The 19,412-nt window shown below is 44.1% G+C and overlaps 1 protein-coding gene across 1 annotated transcript in view; it reads right to left on the bottom strand.

Moving 5' to 3' along the window:
• Positions 1–19,412, bottom strand: part of LOC142257967 (neuroendocrine protein 7B2-like) — a 229,620-nt gene that overhangs the window by 34,906 nt on the left and 175,302 nt on the right. The window lies entirely within an intron of this gene.

Raw genomic sequence — 19,412 nt, 5'->3', positions numbered from 1 at the left:
CCAAAACAATTCCCGATTCCGAGTACTCGGTAGCGGTATAGGATATAAATCGCCTTTTATATAAATACTGAACACAAGCACCCGGCAGTAAAGGGAGCCTCTATGGCTGCTCATTCTGGCTATACACGTTTCTTGGAAGTCAGGATGAAGTGTCAGAGCTCCAGAAATAGAAAAGCAACAGTCTCCTTGTATGAGCGATGCTTGCGGATCAATATGCAGCGCGCCACTTGTAAGCAGTTTGTTTTACAATGTGTCATTTCTGATACATGGATCCCCCTCATGCTCACATCACAGACCTTGTGGCACCGTGAGCTGCCTATAAAGAAAACAGAGGTACTTAGCAGGCTCCAGGGTGCTAACACACATCTAGTTAAAGTTTAACCAAGTGACAGCATTCCTCCCACTGAGAAAACACATCTCTCCTAGAGCTCTTGGAAATAGAAGACAGGGAGGCTTAGATGAGCCGGGTCTCTATGCTGTAGCTTAGAAACCAGTGCAATGTCAATCCTTACACCTACTGTCTGCAAATAATGAAAGGTCACTGCAGAAGATCACTTTTAGGCTACTTTCACACATCAGTTTTTTGGGATCAGGCACAATCCGGCTTGTCAACAAGAGTCCCAGTGGCCAGGACACCAATACACAAAAATGTAGGGGGAGACCACTGGTAAGCGAGAGACCAAGACACAAGTACTTAGTGAAATACAAAAATATTTTAATAAACTACATGTGACATAAGGACAGACAGTAGTGACGAATAGGATCTTAAAATCGCCAGACACAAAATTGCACAAACACCACCTGCAGATATAATGAAGCCACGCCCGGTGAAACGTGCGTCGGGGCTCTGCCCACCGCTACCTGCTTAGTCTGGCAGCACTCCCGACATGTCTTAAGGTAGTTACTCTTATATGTTTATTTCGTGACATGTTCCCTTGGCATACATAGGGGGAGGTACACGTGGGTGACTACTACCTGTCTATTATTTATCACATGAACTCCCCGTCCTCTGGCTTTCTGGGGGGGGAGGGGGGTTTACATTAACCCTCTCATATCTAGCAGCTTCATTATATCTGCAGGTGGTGTTTGTGCAATCTTGTGTCTGGCGATTTTAAGATCCTATTCGTCACTACTGTCTGTCCTTATGTCACATGTAGTTTATTAAAATATTTTTCTATTTCACTAAGTACTTGTGTCTTGGTCTCTCTCTTACCAGTGGTCTCCCCCCTACATTTTGTGTATTGGTGTCCTGGCCACTGGGACTCTTGTTGGTTTTGCTGTTTCCATGAGACCCTCCCTTTAAGGGAAGATGTAGGTTTACAATCCGGCTTGTGCCTGATGCAATGGATCCGGCACAGAAAATGCAAAAACGGATCCTTTTTTTTTTTGGACGGATCCGGTATACCTTTATGATCTGTTCCCACCCGTTCCAGAATCAGGGCATTAGTGCAACGAGGGGGGATAGGACTTTCCAAATCCAAAACGGTCCAGAAAATCCCAAGCGTGAGCCCTGAGAGCAAGCTCCCATACTTAACCATAGTAGGGAGCTAGGTCCGGCTAGTTCCATGCTACTAGGCCATCAAGTTGAAGTCAAACTAAGTGCCAGGGGGGCAGGTCACGGATCACCAGGCAGCACCATTGGGGATGGGACCTGGACGAGCTCCCCTCAGCGGCATTCAGAGACTTGGTTTACCCGGTTGTCAGTGTCTGCTTATGAACTGAGTGACTACGAGAGTGACCCCTGCACCGCACGGCTCCACTCACCGAGTCCCGGGGCACCCCCCTTACCCGTGGAAGGTTACAACACCTTGCTGCCCACCTTCATCACCCCGGGTACTCCCAACAGCAGCAGCGGTACTCCCCAAATTACCGTACACCACGGGTGGCGTCACACAACTCCCCTGTAAATATCCTCCTTATATTTGAGTGGCCGCACGACCCCTGGGTCCGGAGACCCTCGAGCCACAGAGAACCCGGATCCGAGGAGCTCGGCTGCTACCACGGGGGCGGCACAACTATACCTGTATAGATTTCATAAATCAGTTTGCACTCTGATAATGCTAAAGTATGGAAACCTTGAATGTGTGAACATGGACCTGCATTACTGCTAAGGAAAATCTAAGAAGAATGAGATATTTAGCATATATAAATGGCCATTTGTATATCTGCCCAGTTGCCACTTCATGGCATATCTCGTAACTGAGTACCTACACTATGCTGAAGCCTCTCTCTGGGTTAAAAACCTCCTGTGTATGGGCAAGTAGGAACCTGCTATATAGGATAAGATTACCTGTGGCAAGTGGGGGAGGGGTGCAAAGTCAGAAGGTATGTAGCAGGTTCCTACTTGCCCATACTTGTCCATGTTCAGTTATGCACCTGTTCACACTTCAGTTTGGTGAGTGCCGTCAGTTTTTTTGTCTATATTAAGAGGGTCATACCTTCTGACCGTGCACCCCTCCCCCACTTGCCATAGGTAATCTTATCCTATATAGAAGGTTCCTACTTGCCCATACACAGGAGGTTTTTAACCTAGAGAGAGGCTTCAGCATAGTGTAGGTACCCAGTTACGAGATATGCCGTGACGTGGCAACTGGGCAGATATGCAAATAGCCGTTTCTATATGCTAAATATCGCATTTTTCTTAGATTTCCCTTAGCAGTAATGCAGGTCTATATTCACACATTCATGGTTTCCATACTTTAGCCTGATCAGAGTGCAAACTGTCTTTTTTTTTTTACATTTTATGTCCTGTTCAGTTATGCACCTGTTCACACCTCAGTTTGATGAGTGCCGTCAGTCTTTTTGTCTATATTTCATAAATCAATAGTACAAGATGTGGCGTAAGTTGAACTTATGGGCTCCAATGCAAATACTGCAACTGGGCCACAATTATTGCAAGCTTTTAATAATATTGGTCTTTCCATGTACGCCAAAGAACCTTTGGGAACCCCCTATGCTCCAGGGCCAGGTGCGATTGCAACCCCTGCCCCTATTGTATTTACGCCCGAGTACAAGTGAAGATAAGAAACCTTGAACGATACTATATGTAAGATGCAGGAACACGAGCCATCTAGCACATGGGAGTTGAGGAAGGAATGGATTAGCCCAGGTTTACCGATTACTGTACGTCCAGGATTTCCCAATAGAATCTTAAACATTAAACATACAGGTTTAATGAGGACCTGTCTCTAGTTCAAAATAGGCAAAATGTTGCTCTTATTTTATACCAGATGTTGCCCCGGGTATGACATTTTTTGATTTTCTAAAAACCACCATAGGGTTCCAGAGATATGAGCTTTTACATTTAGCGCTAAATGTTATAATCTTTACCAAGGGGGTGTGGCTCTTAAAGAGAACCTGTCAGCAGAATTTAGCATTATAAAGTAAACACATGGCCATAATGACATTGTGATGCAGATTAAATGGATACCTGCGGCGAAGAAATCCGATCTGTGGTTGCTGAATACTCTTCCTCTAAAGTTTATATGATGATGTCATTCATGCTTCTGGGCAGGACTCGTTGGGAAGGGTCTTTTGCTTCTTCTCTGCCCCTCTGCCTGCCGTGTCTGCTTTTTCTACAGGTCCATTGATTATTTAGTGACTTGCTCTCTTGATCTCTTTATCTATGTTACTAGATACAGGGACAGTTAGGGATTAGGCTGCTTTCACACATCAGTTTTTTTGCATCAGGCACAATCCGGTTCAAAAACCTATGCAACGGATGCGGCGAAAAAAACGGATCCGTTGCATAAGTTTTTCCATGCGGCCCGTCCGGTTTTTGACGGATGCGGCTTGATACTGAGCATGCGCAGTTCAAAAAACCGCATCCGGCTGCCGGATGCGTTTTTTGATGCAGGACGCCGCAACCGGCGTCCATAGGCTTGCATTGTAAATCGCGGATCTGGCGCGATGCGGTTTTTTTGCCACACAAAAAAACGTGCCATGCAATGTTCCATCCGGCCGCCGCATGGGCTAAATATGCCGCATCCGGCAAAAAACGGACGCAACGCAAGGCCATGCGGCACAATATGGCGCTAATGCAAGTCTATGCAGAAAAATCGCAACCGGCGGCAAAAAAGAAACGGTTGCATTTTTTTCTGCAAAGCGTCGTATTGTGCCGTTCAGCAAAAACCGGATGTGTGAAAGCAGCCTTAGCAATATGCACCTAGAACTGCTCGTGGTCCTGTGTGCATATTGCACCTGACAGGTCACTTTAAGGTTTTTATATAATTTCCCCAGGATGCAGTTTGAGTGACTAGCTCTGCCACACTTGGATTTTCAAGACAAAAGAATCACTGATCTCGGGGAGACCAGCCAGAGAAAACACTGCCGGCAGCCAACGAGGGCGCTCAACACAGTGAAATCCTAGGTGCATTGCCCCCTGGGAAATATGCAAATGAAAAAAGTCTGTGGAGACTCCTAAGAGTCTCGACACAGAAACTAGCCAGAAGGGTCACTTAATATGGTGGTTTCCTAAAAAGAGCCACTCCTTGGCTAGGTCCTTCCCAGAGGGATATCTGGCTGGTTTCTGTGTTGAGACTCTTAACAGAGGCTCCATGGACCTTTTTGATTTGCATATTTCCCAGGGCGCAATGCACCTAGGATTTCACTGTGTTGAGCGCTTTCTCTGGCTTCCGGCAGTGTTTTCTCTGGCTGGTCTCCCCGAGATCAGTGATTGTTTTGTCTTGTTGGTCTACTAGCCAAGGGGCAATACCCCGAAACAGCTGTCTGTGGATGGATCCCTGGCCTTGGGATTCCACTTGTCATATCTTTAAACTTGTCAAAGAGTTGGATATTGACTAAAAGGGCCACTTAATATGGTGGTTATGGTGGTCTCCTAAAAGAGTCACTCCTTGGCTAGGTCCTTCCCGGAGGGATATCTGGCTAGTTTCTGTGTTGAGACTCCTAACAGAGGCTCCACGGACTTTTTTGATTTACACATGGATTTTAACATGTATGTTAAGTGAAGATTTTACTTCATTCTTGCTGGAGCCATCTTTTACTTGCTGTTTAGCCGAAACTTGTTGGCCTTGTCAGAGAGAAGTGTGCAGGAGTGCAATGGAGGCCTCTGTGTGGATGATGTAGAACGCATCATCCACACAGGGATGGGCAGGAGGATGGCGGTGGAAGGGAGAGAGGAGGCATCGGGCCAAGACCAGTGACGCCCATTGGATCGAAACGCCTGCAGGGGAGTATAATAAAAGATGTTGTACAGAGTGGCCTGGGCTCTTATATACAGCATTCTAGGATACTATATATAAGAGCTTCATGGTGGTGACCTCAGTTTATAGGGGACAAATTTAGTGACAGGTTCCCTTTAAATATTCGGCCTCATTATGATGCACTGAGCGCCTTTGCTTGGTTTGAACAGTCATTTTGTGCCGACACAGGCCCTTTAAGGTGTGATATAAAATAAATGAATCATATTAGTGCAGATGTAAACATTTCACATGCGCCACACTTTTCCAATTACTCTTCATTACAGCTGACATGTTACATAATCATCACTTTATCAGACACATGTCCACCCCACAAGATTAAAGGCAATTACTGCAAACCCTTCACGTCGCCCTATGCCTGCAGAGGTAACACTTGTACCATATTATATACTACAAGCCACAGTGGGCTTTAGGATAAGTGATAGCCCCGTCTGCAGGCTGTTTTCACTCTTATTAATCCTTAGTATCTCCAGAAACAGGATTTAAGTCTCCAGGCTTTAAAAAAAACTAAAAAAAAAACTAATTCAATCATCCACATCTGTTCCCCCAACCATTAATAGAAGAGAGCCCATCATTTTAAAGAGCCAACAGCTCCACCTGGTGTTGAACATGGGGTACTACATCCCATACTATGCATATGATAACAGTTAATGAGATATCCTTGCTGATCATATGCAAATGCCTTCCCTGCGTGATGGGGAATAATACGAAGCAGACGGGTTCCTATTCCTACGCATTTCATCAAAACACTATGTCATGTAAGGAGGGGGGCTTGTGTATAGAAACCTTTCCCTCCCATGTCTGCAATGATTTGCAGACCCCGGGAGATAAGAGGGGATCAGAGGGTCCATCACGCACAGGATTTTTTACAGTAGAGTCAAGGTCGCCTGGTTTCCAGGAATCCTATTCATCAGGTCCTCTTGATTTCATCCCTTAGATCATAGCACAGGAAAGCTCATTAATGTGAACATTTAGGATATAGATGTCATAGTTAAACAGCCAAGACTTCTAAGGGCGGATAGATTAACATTGGTACCTACAGGCTATACCACCCAACAGTGATCCGCTAGGGAATGTGCAAATAATGCTGTTACCTGATCATTAATGTGACGTATACATGGACACGTCTGCTCCATCACAGGCGGTGGCAAAAATATCCATTAAAGGACTCTCGGAAAAGTCTTTCAGTCAATATGGTCACTTTTGAATTTGATCAGACAAAATAAATAAAATGTTATAAGTAATATGAATTGTCCGCCTTTAAGAATTTATAAGAAATAAAAAATTATATTTTATATATATATATATATATATTTTGTAATATCATATATATATATATATATATATATATATATATATTTTGTAATATCATATTATATATATATATATATATATATATATAGATATTACAAAATATATATATATATATATATATATTATAAAATATATAAGATATTATAAAATATATATATATATATACATATATATTACATTTTATATATATATATAAATATATATATAAATATATATATATATATATATATATATTATATAAAATATATATTATATATAATAAAATATATATTATAAAATATATTGAATTATAAAATGTATATATATTATAAAATATATTTTATAATGTAATATATATTTTATAATATATATTTTATCATGTAATATATATATATATATATATATATAATGTAATATATATTATAATTTATATATATATATATATATATATATATATATATATATATATATATATATATATATTATAATGTAATATATTATAATTTAATAAATATATATATATATATTTTATAATGTAATATATATTATAATGTAACATATATATATTTTATAATGTAATATATATGTGGCGCCCTGGACTAGCCAGGTCGTCACAGGGACTACAACACGACACCCCCACTCCGAGATAGGCACATCAGTCAGACACAAATCCTTGTTGCCCCCCTCCAGGGGCTGATGTCCAGACCAGGTGGGGTGGGGCCAGGCGGTTGGCCCCACCCACTGAGGAGTTCACAGTCCTGGAGGCGGGAAAGGAAGTTAGTGAAGTTCAGCTCGGGCAGAGCTCGAGAGCAGTAGGGAAGTGGTAGTAGAGGAGCAAACTGACTGTGTCTGGGTACGTGGCCCGGGCACCGAGAGCAAGGTTGGCAGACGGTGGTGGCCGTCTGCAGGAGAGGCAGATCAACGCGGAACCGTAGGACCGGGGACGGGCGGTGGCCCGCCGGTACCGAACCGGGGAGTGAAGAGAAGCCAGCACAAACCGGCAGGGCCTGCGGACCCCGACCAGGCTTGGAGTCACCGTTAAACAGGTCAAATCCGTTAGTGACCGGAACCCCAGGGGTTTCCAAACAGCCAAGACCCGAGTGAAGGCAACCGTCCAACCAGCTTAAGGGAAATACAGCTACCGCCACAGCTAGAGTTCCCAGGGCCAGACCCTGCGGGCAAAAGGGCTCCTCCAGCCCATATACACGCTGGGGAACGGGTTACCGGTGGGAAGCCATCGGGACCGAAGATACACAAATGGTGCAGGGAAAGGCAGCCACCACCAACCGTCCGGGAGAAGCCACAGCAGCCGGCTGCGGGACCCGTCCATCCAGCCGTTTGTTTTACCAGAGACTTTGCATCCATTTGTGGCTGAGTGAGTACCACCGTGCCACCTGGCACCGCGCTGCGCAGTCCAAGCGACCCTGCACCTTGCCAACCCTGCCTCCCCGTCATCTCACCGGGCCCCGGGACCACCAACCCCCCTACCCACGGAGGGGAGAGAAACATCCCAGCTGCTCCCTACCATCGCTCCCGAGATCCCCGTCACCAGCAGCGGTGGTGCCCACCTTCACCACAAACCGTGGGTGGCGTCACGGACCAAATCCCCCAAATCACACTAACCCTCCTTTCACTCACGGGCGAGGAGCGCCGCTCGAGTCCCCGGATCCGGCCCACCGCTCGAGCCACCGAGCAGCAGCAGCGCCGGACCCGAGCGTTAGCGAGCGCAGCGCAGCGGCGTCCCTCCCCGCCCGCGACATATATATTATAGTGTAATATATATATTATAATGTAATATATATATTTTATAATATATATTTTATAATGTAATATATATATATATGTGTTATAATATAATATAAATTTTATAATATAATATAAATTATATATTATAATATAAATTTTATCTTATATAAATACACAGATATACATATACACACACACACACACACACATATAACATTTTTTTTTCTCTCTTTCTTATATGCATGTATTTGGGGCTCAAAATCATTTTTGTAACTGGGCTGTTGTAAAACGAGTTGACTGAGGTTCTATCAGTGAGCTCATTCTGATAGTCTAACAGGAAAAGTTTTTGTAAACTTTTTTCATTTCTTTAACTACTGTGTTGTAAAACGAGTTACCTGAGGATCCATCAGTGAGTTCGTCCTGCAAATTTAACAGTAGAAAATTTGTAAACCTATTTCATTTCTATAACTATTGTGTTGTAAAACGAATTAACTGAGAATCTAACATAGAAATGAAAAAAGTTTAAAACGAGCTCACTGATAGATTCTCAGTTAACTCGTTTTAGAACACAGTAGTTATAGAAATGAAAAAAAGGTTTACAAAAATGTCACCTAAACACTGTGTTCTAAAACAAGTTAACTAACAATCTATCAGTGAGCTTGTCCAGATAGTCTAACAGGAGAAATTTTTGTAAACCTTTTTTCATTTCTCTAACTACTGTGTTGTAAAATGAGTTAACTAAGAATCTATCAGTGAGCTCGTTCTGATAGTCTAACAGGAGAATATTTAAAACTTTTTTTTTCCCCAAACATTTGTGTTGAGGGATTTTTAACAATAACTGAGAATAACTTTTTTTTTTTTAAACTCTGCTGAGCTAATTTAGGAGCATGGACCAAGTCAAAATTGGATGTGCAGGGAAACAAAGAGCCTGTAGGAGTCAAATGATGCAATATTCTCAACTGCAAAAATTATTGTTATGCTATATTCAGGACTTTAAGTTAAAAAAAGTATGTAATATTGTCCGTATAGGTGGAGAACCCATTTAATCACCCACCGCACGTGAAGCTCAATATTTACCACCATAGATTACATGGAGAGCAAATGTGAAAATTACAACTAACTTCTCTATATTAACACTTTGTCGTTTGTGCTCGCTCTTTTCCAAGCCTTGAAATTCCTGTCTTTATGGAGAAAGCCCGATTCATTAATAAAAATCTAAATGCAAGAATAGAATCTTGTTTGGTCACATCTATCTAAAAAAAAAAAAAAAAAAAAACGCAAAAAAGGATCAAAATGTTTTAAGTAACCCAACTTGTCAACCTCAAAAAAACCCCAAAACATCTTTTTTCCTCCTCTACATCCAAGAGCCATAACTTTATTTTTCTGTCAATATAGCCATGAAGGCTTGTTTTTTTGAGGGACAAGTTGTACTTTTGAATGACCCCGTTCATTCTGCCCCATATTGTACTGGAAAACTGTAAAAAAATAATCCAAGTGCGGTGAAATTGCAAAAAAAATTGCAGTTGCACAATTGTTTTTGGGGATATTTTAGACAGTGTTCACTATATGGTAAAACTGACATGGCATTATGATTCCACAGGTCGGTACGAGTTTGTAGATACCAAACATGCTTAGTTTTATCTAAGTGGTGAAAAACTTTTTTAGACGTTTGTAAAAAAAAAAAAAAAAATTGTACTTTTTTCGCCATTTTCCAAGACCCGTAGTGTTCTTTTTTGCGATCTGGGGCTCAGTGATGGCTTATGTGTTGCGCCTTGAGCTGGTGGTTTTAATTATACCATTGTTAGGTAGATACGATGTTCCAATCCTCTGGTATTCCATTTTAATACTATGTTGCAACCAAAAAAAACTAATTCTGGCATTTTCATTTATTTTTTTCTCGACATGTCGTTTACTGATCAAATTAACTGATGTTATATTTTGATATATCGGGCATTTATGTATGCGGCGACACCAAAAATGTGTGAGGTTTTTATTGTTTTCGTTTCAGTGGAGCATGGTTTCAACTTTTTGATTTTTGTTTCATATTTTTAAAAAATTCTTTTTTTTTTTCCTTAATTTTACTAGTCCCCTCATGCTTGCACTATCCAATTACTTCTCCTGTACAGAGCAAGGCTTCAGCACTGTTCTGATCAGCAGAAATGCTGTGTTAGGCCTCTTTCACACGTCCGTGAAAATCACGGACGTGTCAGAGGTGCGTTTTGCCCTCCGTGAGCCGTGTTTATGGCACACGTGTGTTCTCCGTGTGTTATCCGTGATAATACACGGAGAACGGGAACTTTCTGCTCACCGGTCCCTGGCGTTGCTGTCCGTGGTGCTGATCTTCGGTCTCCGGTCCTGCCGACTCCCCGCTGCTGCTGCTTCCGGCCAAAGTGAAGTGAATATGCAATGAGCATAATGAGCGGCGGTCCGAAGCAAGTGACGGCAGCGGCAGAGACTGCAGGGCTGGAGAAGGCGAGTAAAGTTTTATTATTTTTTTCTCAGACATGTGTGTTTTCTCCAGTGCGTGTCACACGGAACACCTCCGTGTGGTCTGCTTGCGTTCCGTGTGATACCTATGATGCTGGAGAAAAACTGACATGTCTACGTGTGGAGCACATGTGCACACGTATGCCCCACACGGACACACGGTCCATGGCAGAACACGCACGTGAGTGCAGACCCATTGATTTTAATGGGTCTCCGTGTGCCCATGTCTCCGGTACGTAAGGAAACGGACCAAACACGTACCGGAGACACGGATGTGTGAAAGAGGCCTTACTGTGAGTGCCAGTGCTCTGCCAACATTCACACGAAAAACAAGGGTCATAATCTGACCGCACCCTGCCATGGTAACCCATTGGCACCCTGTGATCATTGCACAGGACTGAGGTTGGCGGCAGGGCTTGGTGCAATCCCCACCGAAATGCGTTAGATCACACTGTCAAACGCTGACAGCATAATCTAAGGAAGTTAACAGGCGTGGGTGTATCAGAGATCCACCCATGCCTGTGAGCTGCACATCTATTGATCAGATCAGCAGACATGTGCAGGGATGAACGCGGGCTCACCACACAAGACTGCATTAAAGAGTAGTGACCTAGGATATAAACCCGAAAAATAATGACAGAATTGTAATTCTTTTCTTTTTTCACGGCTTCATCCCACATGGATTTTTTTCCCCCTGTTTTTGTACTGACATTATTTGGAAAAGTGAATGGAGTTATTCAAATCTACAACTTGTCCTGCAAAAAAAAAAAAATAAATAAATAAATAAAAACGCCCCGTGGAAGGAGAATAAAGTGGAGGGATATATTAAAAACATGAAAAGAAAAATTGCAGAGGCAAGTGCTAAACAATAATATTTGTGCAATGTTTAAAAAAAAAAAAAAAAATTAATATATTAATAGGAAGTGCTAAACAATAAGAAATATTTGTGCAAGATTTTAAAAAGTAATAAATAAAAAATGTAATATATGTATTAATAGGAAGTGTGAAACAATAAAAAATATTTGTGCAATATTTAAAAAAAAAATAATAAATAAAAAATGTAATATATGTATTCATAGGAAGTGCTAAACAATAAGAAATATTTGTGCAATATTTTAAAAAAAATAATAAATAAAAAATGTAATATATGTATTAATAGGAAGTGCTATACAATAAGAAATATTTGTGCAATATTTAAAAAAAAAAAAAAAAAAAAAAATGTAATATGTATTAATAGGAAGTGCTAAACAATAAGAAATATTTGTGCAATATTTAAAAAAAAAAAAATAATACATAAAAAATGTAATATACGTATTAATAGGAAGTGCTAAACAATAAGAAATATTTGTGCAATATTTAAAAAAAATAAATAAATAATAATACATAAAAAATGTAATATATGTATTAATAGGAAGTGCTAAACAATAAGAAATATTTGTGCAATATTTAAAAAAAAAAAAAAAAAAATGGAATATATGTATTAATAGGAAGTGCTAAACAATAACAAATATTTGTGCAATATTTTAAAAAAAATAATAAATAAAAAATGTAATATATGTATTAATAGGAAGTGCTAAACAATAACAAATATTTGTGCAATATTTAAAAAGCAAACAATAAAAAATGTAATATGTATTAATAGGAAGTGCTAAACAATAAGAAATATTTGTGCAATATTTAAAAAAATAAAAATAAAAATGTAATATATGTACTAATAGGAAAAATCACTTTTGTGCTCGTGGAAGACTAATTAGTAATATCCGTTTCCTTGTTATTCTGACACTTCTATTCTTTAGACACATTAGGATGAGAGTGGACGATGGACGCACAAGGCTCACAGCAGCTAATATTATAGGATGGGGCCATGTTTCCTGTGTTTTGTACCCGCAGATTCGGGCACCACAGCCCCCTCACCCACTGCAGTTGGGAACACTAATGGCTGATAATCCCAAGTAATTAGGTGAACGACTTGATGGCTATTCCTTTTAGGCACGCAGTGACTGATATGTCTAATTAGCATCCTCCTTGGGCTATAGCTCTTTTCTGTAAGTGGAATTGATGGTTGATTTATTATGAAGATCAGCCATGCCCTCTAGATGGGAACTTACCATTTTCTCAAGCACCCAAATTGGTACTCAAGACATTTCCTCTTTGTAGACGAGGCCGACCGTCTTGGAAGACGCCGTTCTATAAGCTTTGTTTGCAGTTTCCCGTAATGTACCTGACGTAACTGCATTCTGGCTCTGAAAAGCGAGGAGATGAAAAGCAAAAGAGCAAAAGTATGCCTGAGTGTTACCAGACCTTCCAAGGCTCTGATCACAATGCGAGGATGTGTATTTTCCTTGGAACTATTCACGTTACTTTTTGTAGCCTCAGTATTTTCTTATGTAGGAGTCAGGCTTTATTTTTCCGCACAAGAAAAAAAAACAACAGCAAAATATAAAAAACATTTGCATCTATTTTTGTCAACATTTATCATCAGTGTGGCAGCCATATTTCTAATAATAATAATAATAATAATAATAATAATAATAAAAAAAAATAATAAAATGTCCAAGCTTCTCCTACCAGTACAAAATGGACAGGACTACACACATTAGTTTTTTATTTTTCATTTACAGTATTTTTCATTTTATAAGGTGCACCGGATTATAAGATGCACCCCAAATTCAGAGCAAGAAAAGGTGAGAAAAAAAACAAAATAGGGTCCGTCTTGTAATCTGGTGGTGTCTTAACAGAGGGGGCAGTAGCAGTGGTGGAGAAAGCTGTGCTGGTGCAGCGGCGTAGGCTGGGGCGGAAGCTGCCGCAGAGACCGGGACTCGGCTGGTGCTGCCGTGCTGGGGCTGGGGCTGTGGCGGCTGCTGCTGCTGCAACTGGTGAAGGCTTCAATGAAATAGCGCCCGGAGTCAACACAGATTGAGTGTTAAGGCCGCTTTACACGCTGCGATATTGTGACCGATATCGCTAGCGTGCGTACCCGCGCCCATCTGTTGTGCGACATGGGCAAATCGCTGCCCGTGAGCACAACATCGCCCAGACCCGTCACACTACTTACCTTCCCTGCGACGTCGCTGTGACCAGTGAACCGCCTCCTTTCTAAGGGGGCGGTTCGTTCAGCGTCACAGCGACGTCACAGCTGCGTCACTGAACCGCCGCCCAATAGAAGCGGAGGGGCGGAGATGAGCGGGACGTAACATCCCACTCACCTCCTTCATTCCGCATTGTGGCCGGGAGGCAGGTAAGGAGAGGTTCCTCGTTCCTGCGGCGTCACACGGAGCGATGTGTACTGCCGCAGGAACGACGAACAATATCGTTACTGCTGCAGCAACGATATTAGAGAATGGACCCCCATGTCACCGATGAGCAATTTTGCACGTTTTTGCAACGATGCAAAATCGCTCAAAGGTGTCACACGCAACAACATCGCTAATGCGGCCGGATGTGCATCACAAATTCTGTGACCCCAACGAGATCGCTTGAGCGATGTCGCAGCGTGTAAAGCGGCCTTTAGGCTCAATGGCAAGCCGAGATCTGATCTGTGCAAGCGCCACCTCCGGGTGCCATTTTCCTGAAGTCCGCTAGAGGGATATCAATGGGCCATAGGCGGCACTTGCATAGATGAGAGCTTGAGCCAAGAGCTTCAATTGCGCATGTGCCGACTCCATGTGGCATTATTTGAAGTACTCACTGCCCGACCCGCAGCGCCAGTAAAGTCGCCAGAGACCCTGCACAGCAGTCCCTGGACCAGCCGCCGGAGACTACGCGCAGACCCCACACAGCAGCTGCAGCAGCCGGAGACTCCATACAGCAGCTGCTGACACTGCATAGCCGCCCCAGCACCAGTCTCCGCACACCCAGCATCGGTCCAGCCACCGCAGCATTCCCGTGGTCCCTTGCGACCCCTCTACACCACCGCGGTAAGCTACATTCAGATTATAAGACGCAGCCCTCACTTTCCTTCCAAATTTTTGGGAGGAAAAATAAGACTTATAATTTGAAAAATACAGTACTCGGTACAAAAAAAAAAGTGAACATCCTCAAAGACCATAATAGGCACACATTCTATCCATGAAAAACATGGGTAAAACACGTACATGAAAACAGATGAATTATTAATGAAATGAATGGCGTGGATTATTAGTGAGGTGGCATCTTTTCGTACATTATTATAAATGACCATTTTTATATTGTCTATGTATTTATTATGGCAACATAAAAAGTTGTCTTGGCAAGCATTGGCATTCTAAAGCAAAGACTTGGCTAAGTATGCCATTAATGAAGCTTAAGTGATGGCTAGAGCTGGAATTTTTTGGCTCCTTTTGTAGGGCAGAGTTAAGGCCACATTACAGGCAACAACATCGCTAACGAGATGTCGTTGGGATCACGGAATGTGTGACGCACATCTGACCTCGTTAGCGACGTCGTTGCGTGTGAAACACAGGAACGACCGTTAAGATCAAAAATACTCACTATATCGTTGATCGTTGACACGTCGTTCTAATCTCAAATATCGTTGCTGCTGCAGGTACAATGTTGTTCGTCGTTCCTGCGGCAGCACACATCGCCATCTGTGAAACCCCAGGAACTGTTACGTCACCGCCGGAGTCTGATCCAGCGACTTCTGCTCCGATCGCCAGGCGATGCCGTGTTCCTACCGTGGATGGTGCTCGTGATGGGAGAGGAGTCGATGCCAGCAGCATTCGTGGGCGCAGGCTCCGATCATCCACTGGGCTGGGTTATCTTGGGATCTGCAGTACCACTGGCTGACTGTGGGTGGCGTGTGTCTTCCAGCTGAAGTTGCCAGCGTTCAGCTACAGCCAATAGGAAGACACCACACCCTTCTTATTCCCCCTCCTGTCACATGATCACTGCCAGAGATAGTTCTGATTTCCTGGCTCTTGTTCCGTCCTATTCTGTTTAGTGATTCCTGTGTGCTGCCTTCTGCGTGTTTTCTGACTACCCTCCTGCCTGCTGTTTTTGTACCTCGCTGCCCGATCCGGATTTGACCTCTGTTACGTTTGCTGACTACGTCATTGCCTGCCGATTCTGTCCCTGTTCCGCAATTCCTGGTTTGACCCTGCCTGACTACTACTCTCATCGGACTGCAGCCTTCCACAGGTAGTGATCTCCACGGCCCTGTGTAATTCCAAATCTCTGTATAGGGGTTAAAGGGTTTCAGGGTTCTGGGGGTCCTGCTTGGTGAGTGGCTTCCCTCTAGCCTCCCCTTTACAGCCCATCTGAGTCTGTGGATCCAGGCAGGCGTTACAGGAACGAGGAACATCACTGTATCTGCGGCCGCCGGCAATGAGGAAGGAAGGAGGTGGATGTGATGTTCTGCCCGCTCATCTCCGCCCCTCCACTTCTATTGGGCGGCCGCTTAGTGACGTCGTTGTGACGCCGAACGAACCTCCCCCTTAGAAAGGAGGCGGTTCGCCGGTCAAAGCAACGTCGCTAGGCAGGTAAGTAGTGTGACGGATGTTAGCTATGTTGTGCGCCACGGGTAGCGATAAGCCCATGACGCACAACCGACGGGGGCGGGTACGCTCGCTAGTGATATCGGTAGCGATATCGCTGCGTGTAAAGTGGCCTTTAGGGTTGTAAATACGATTACTAGTCTCATAGATATCAGACTATTATTTTTAATGCTCTCTGATCTCGAAATTTTGATTAACAACATGAATTCAGGGTTGAGGAGTGCAAAATAATGCAGGGATGCAGCTTTAGGGTATGATTCCACTCGCGTACGACTCGTGCGAGTCTCGCATCAGTATCACCCGGCACGGCGCACACTCTCCTGACAGGAGCGGGTCAGCTGCATGTATTTCCATGCTCCTGACAGGAGAGTGTGTGGCCGTGCCGGGTGATACTGATGTGAGACTCACAGAAGCCATACGCAAGTGGAATCATACCCAAAGACTGTATTCATGCTGGTTGTAAGAGCTGACAGGCAGAAACATATCCAAAGAAGGAGGCAGAAAGACAGACATAAGCTGCACTTATAGGTTACTGATCCAGGAGATGTCCTGCTTTGTCTAGGAAGAAGCACACACTTTTTTTTTTTTTTTTTTTTTTTTTTAAGGTCCCGGTATGAAACAATTACAAAAGTAACACATTGTACTATACATCTGTGCAGCGTAGGCACTTTTTAATCAGAATATTGTATTTTACGTGACACTGTCGCATTTCAGTTGCTGTGCGGTCAATCCTAAAGGGTGCTTTACACACTGCGACATAGCTAGGGATAGCAACCGCCCACGTCGCTGTTTCGTCATGGGGTGATCGCTGCTGTAGCTAACAATATCGCTACGGCAGCGTCACACGCACATACCTGCTTAGCAACGTCGCTGGAGACACCGAGCAATCTCTCCTTTAAGGGGTTCAGCGTCACAGCAGCGTCACTAAGCGGCCGTCCAATAGCAGAGGAGGGGCGGAGATGAGCGGCTGGAACATGCCGCCCACCTCCTTCCTTCCTCATTTCCGGTGGACGCAGGTTAGGAGATGTTCGTCGTTCCTGCGGTGTCACACGTAGCGATGTGTGATGCCACAGGAAGGATGAACAACCAGCGGCATGCACCACCAATGATATTATGTTAAGGAGCGACGTGTCAACGATCAACGATTTTTTACGTTTTTGCGATCACTGATCGTCGCTCCTTGGTGTCACACGCTGCGATGTCGCTAACGGCGCCAGATGTGCGTCACTAACAACGTGACCCCCGATGATAAATCGTTATCGATGTCGCAGCGTGTAAAGCACCCTTAAGGGTAGCAGTCATGTAGTCTAGAAGAACAATGGCGGGAACTTTGGTGTTTAATACTGTGCAGCACAATACAAAGGGTGGTCTCCTATTTATGACCAATAAAGTAATTAAAAGGGTTGACCTAATGGAGCCTGGAAAAAGGAGGCCTCATACCCCCGGCCTCAGTTACAAACATTGGTTTTATGATACACGTCTCTTTTACAAAGATAGAATTCTGAAGAGAATAGCAAGATTTGGGCCAAAGGCTTCAGCTGAGCGCTCTCACCCCATCACCTGCCATACACATGGATCAGTATGGATGAGCGTGCATGTATCCGCGTGCATGTATCCAAGTAGGGAGGGGGAAAAAAGCCTCTAACAGAGACCTTAAGCAGGATAAGAGAGGACTTACTGATCAGTGGCCTCTGTCTTTATCCCTAATATGCCATTTTTGGCACCGTAATGGAACAGAAGATTATATGCCCAAGTGTAACGCCCTGGCCTATCAGGTCGTCACAGGGTATTGTGCAATCTGCCCTTCTGCATGATATCCACCTCCTCCTTGGTTACGGGTCCCTGGCCTTTGGTGTTGCTAAGAACAGGCTAATCAAAACCCTAGGAACACTCTGCACCACACCCACCAGACACACCAGTGGACAGCCTGAAGGGAATAGGGCCGCCCACTTGGGGGGTTGGTTTGGGAGGGTCAGGAGTGTCAGGAAGGAGAGTAGTTGAGTGGTAATTCTCAATTGGAAAGGTCAGGAACTGGGCTCCCTGTTAGTACTAGGTGGCAGATGTTGGTCTGGGCCTGATAGGAGCTGGAACCCCGGTCGCAGGGGATCGTGTCAAGGGGCACGGAACTGCTGAGAAGGGCAGCCGGCGGCCTTGAGCCATATCAGGGCAAGGGCCAGGGCACGACGGGGTACATGGACCCTAGGCTGGTAAGTAGCTTCAAGCGTTCTGGTAATTCACCCGATGAGGGCGAAGTCTTCAAAATTCGTTCTCCACCCGCTCCAAAATCGGGGTACTAGCGCAACGAGGGGGATAGGACTTTCCCAATACACAGTCCAGAAAATCCCAAGCGTAAACCCTGAGAGCAAGCTCACTCCATTAGCCATACGGGTGAGCGGGACCCGACTAGTTCTATACTACAGGGGCCAACCAGTAAAGAAGGTGCCAAGGGAAAGGTCACAGGCTAACAAGCAACACCAACGAGCACGGGACCCAGGCGTACTCCCTCCCTGCTGCAGCGGTGCTCAGAATTTCGGTTTACAAGTTGTCGGTGTCAGCGTTATTGGACTGAGTGAGTACGCAGTGACCCTTTCCTCCCCAATAGCATCCCCCCTCGCACCATTATCAAGCCCCGGGGCATTATCCCCCTACCCACGGAGGGGTTAAACACCTGGCTGCCATTCCACCGCCACCGGGCGCTCCCAACAGCAGCGGTGGTACTCCACCTTACCACACACCGTGGGTGGCGTCACGAACTCTAAACACAAAATTCCCTGTAAATACCCCCCTTTTATTTCGCATGACCACGCGAACCCTACCAGGTCCGGAGACCCCTCGAGCCACCGCGGATCCGGATCCGAGCAGTCTTGGCTGCTGACGCTGGGGCGGTACACAAGACACTGCTCCATTCATTCTCAGAAAAAGCCAAGAGCAATTCTTGGCAGCATCATACGGAAAGAACGGTGCGGTGGTCAAGCCTACTCTATTCGAAGGCCCCTTTCACATTGCGTTTCAGTGGCTCCGTCGGGGCATACGTCCAAAATCCAGCCCCTGCCCCCACAAAACGTGTTTCGGACATATGCGCTGACAGGGCCATTGAGTATAATGTAGCACCATTTTCGGGTGTATACGCTTTTTGCAGGCGGACACCCAAACGTAGTCTGCTACGTCTGGGCATCCGCCTGCACAAATTGTA

Source organism: Anomaloglossus baeobatrachus, chromosome 12 (genome assembly GCF_048569485.1).
Source record: "Anomaloglossus baeobatrachus isolate aAnoBae1 chromosome 12, aAnoBae1.hap1, whole genome shotgun sequence".
Lineage (NCBI taxonomy): Eukaryota > Metazoa > Chordata > Amphibia > Anura > Aromobatidae > Anomaloglossus > Anomaloglossus baeobatrachus.
The sequence above is the reverse complement of the archived record's forward strand: the minus strand, read 5'-3'. Positions and strand labels throughout refer to the sequence as shown.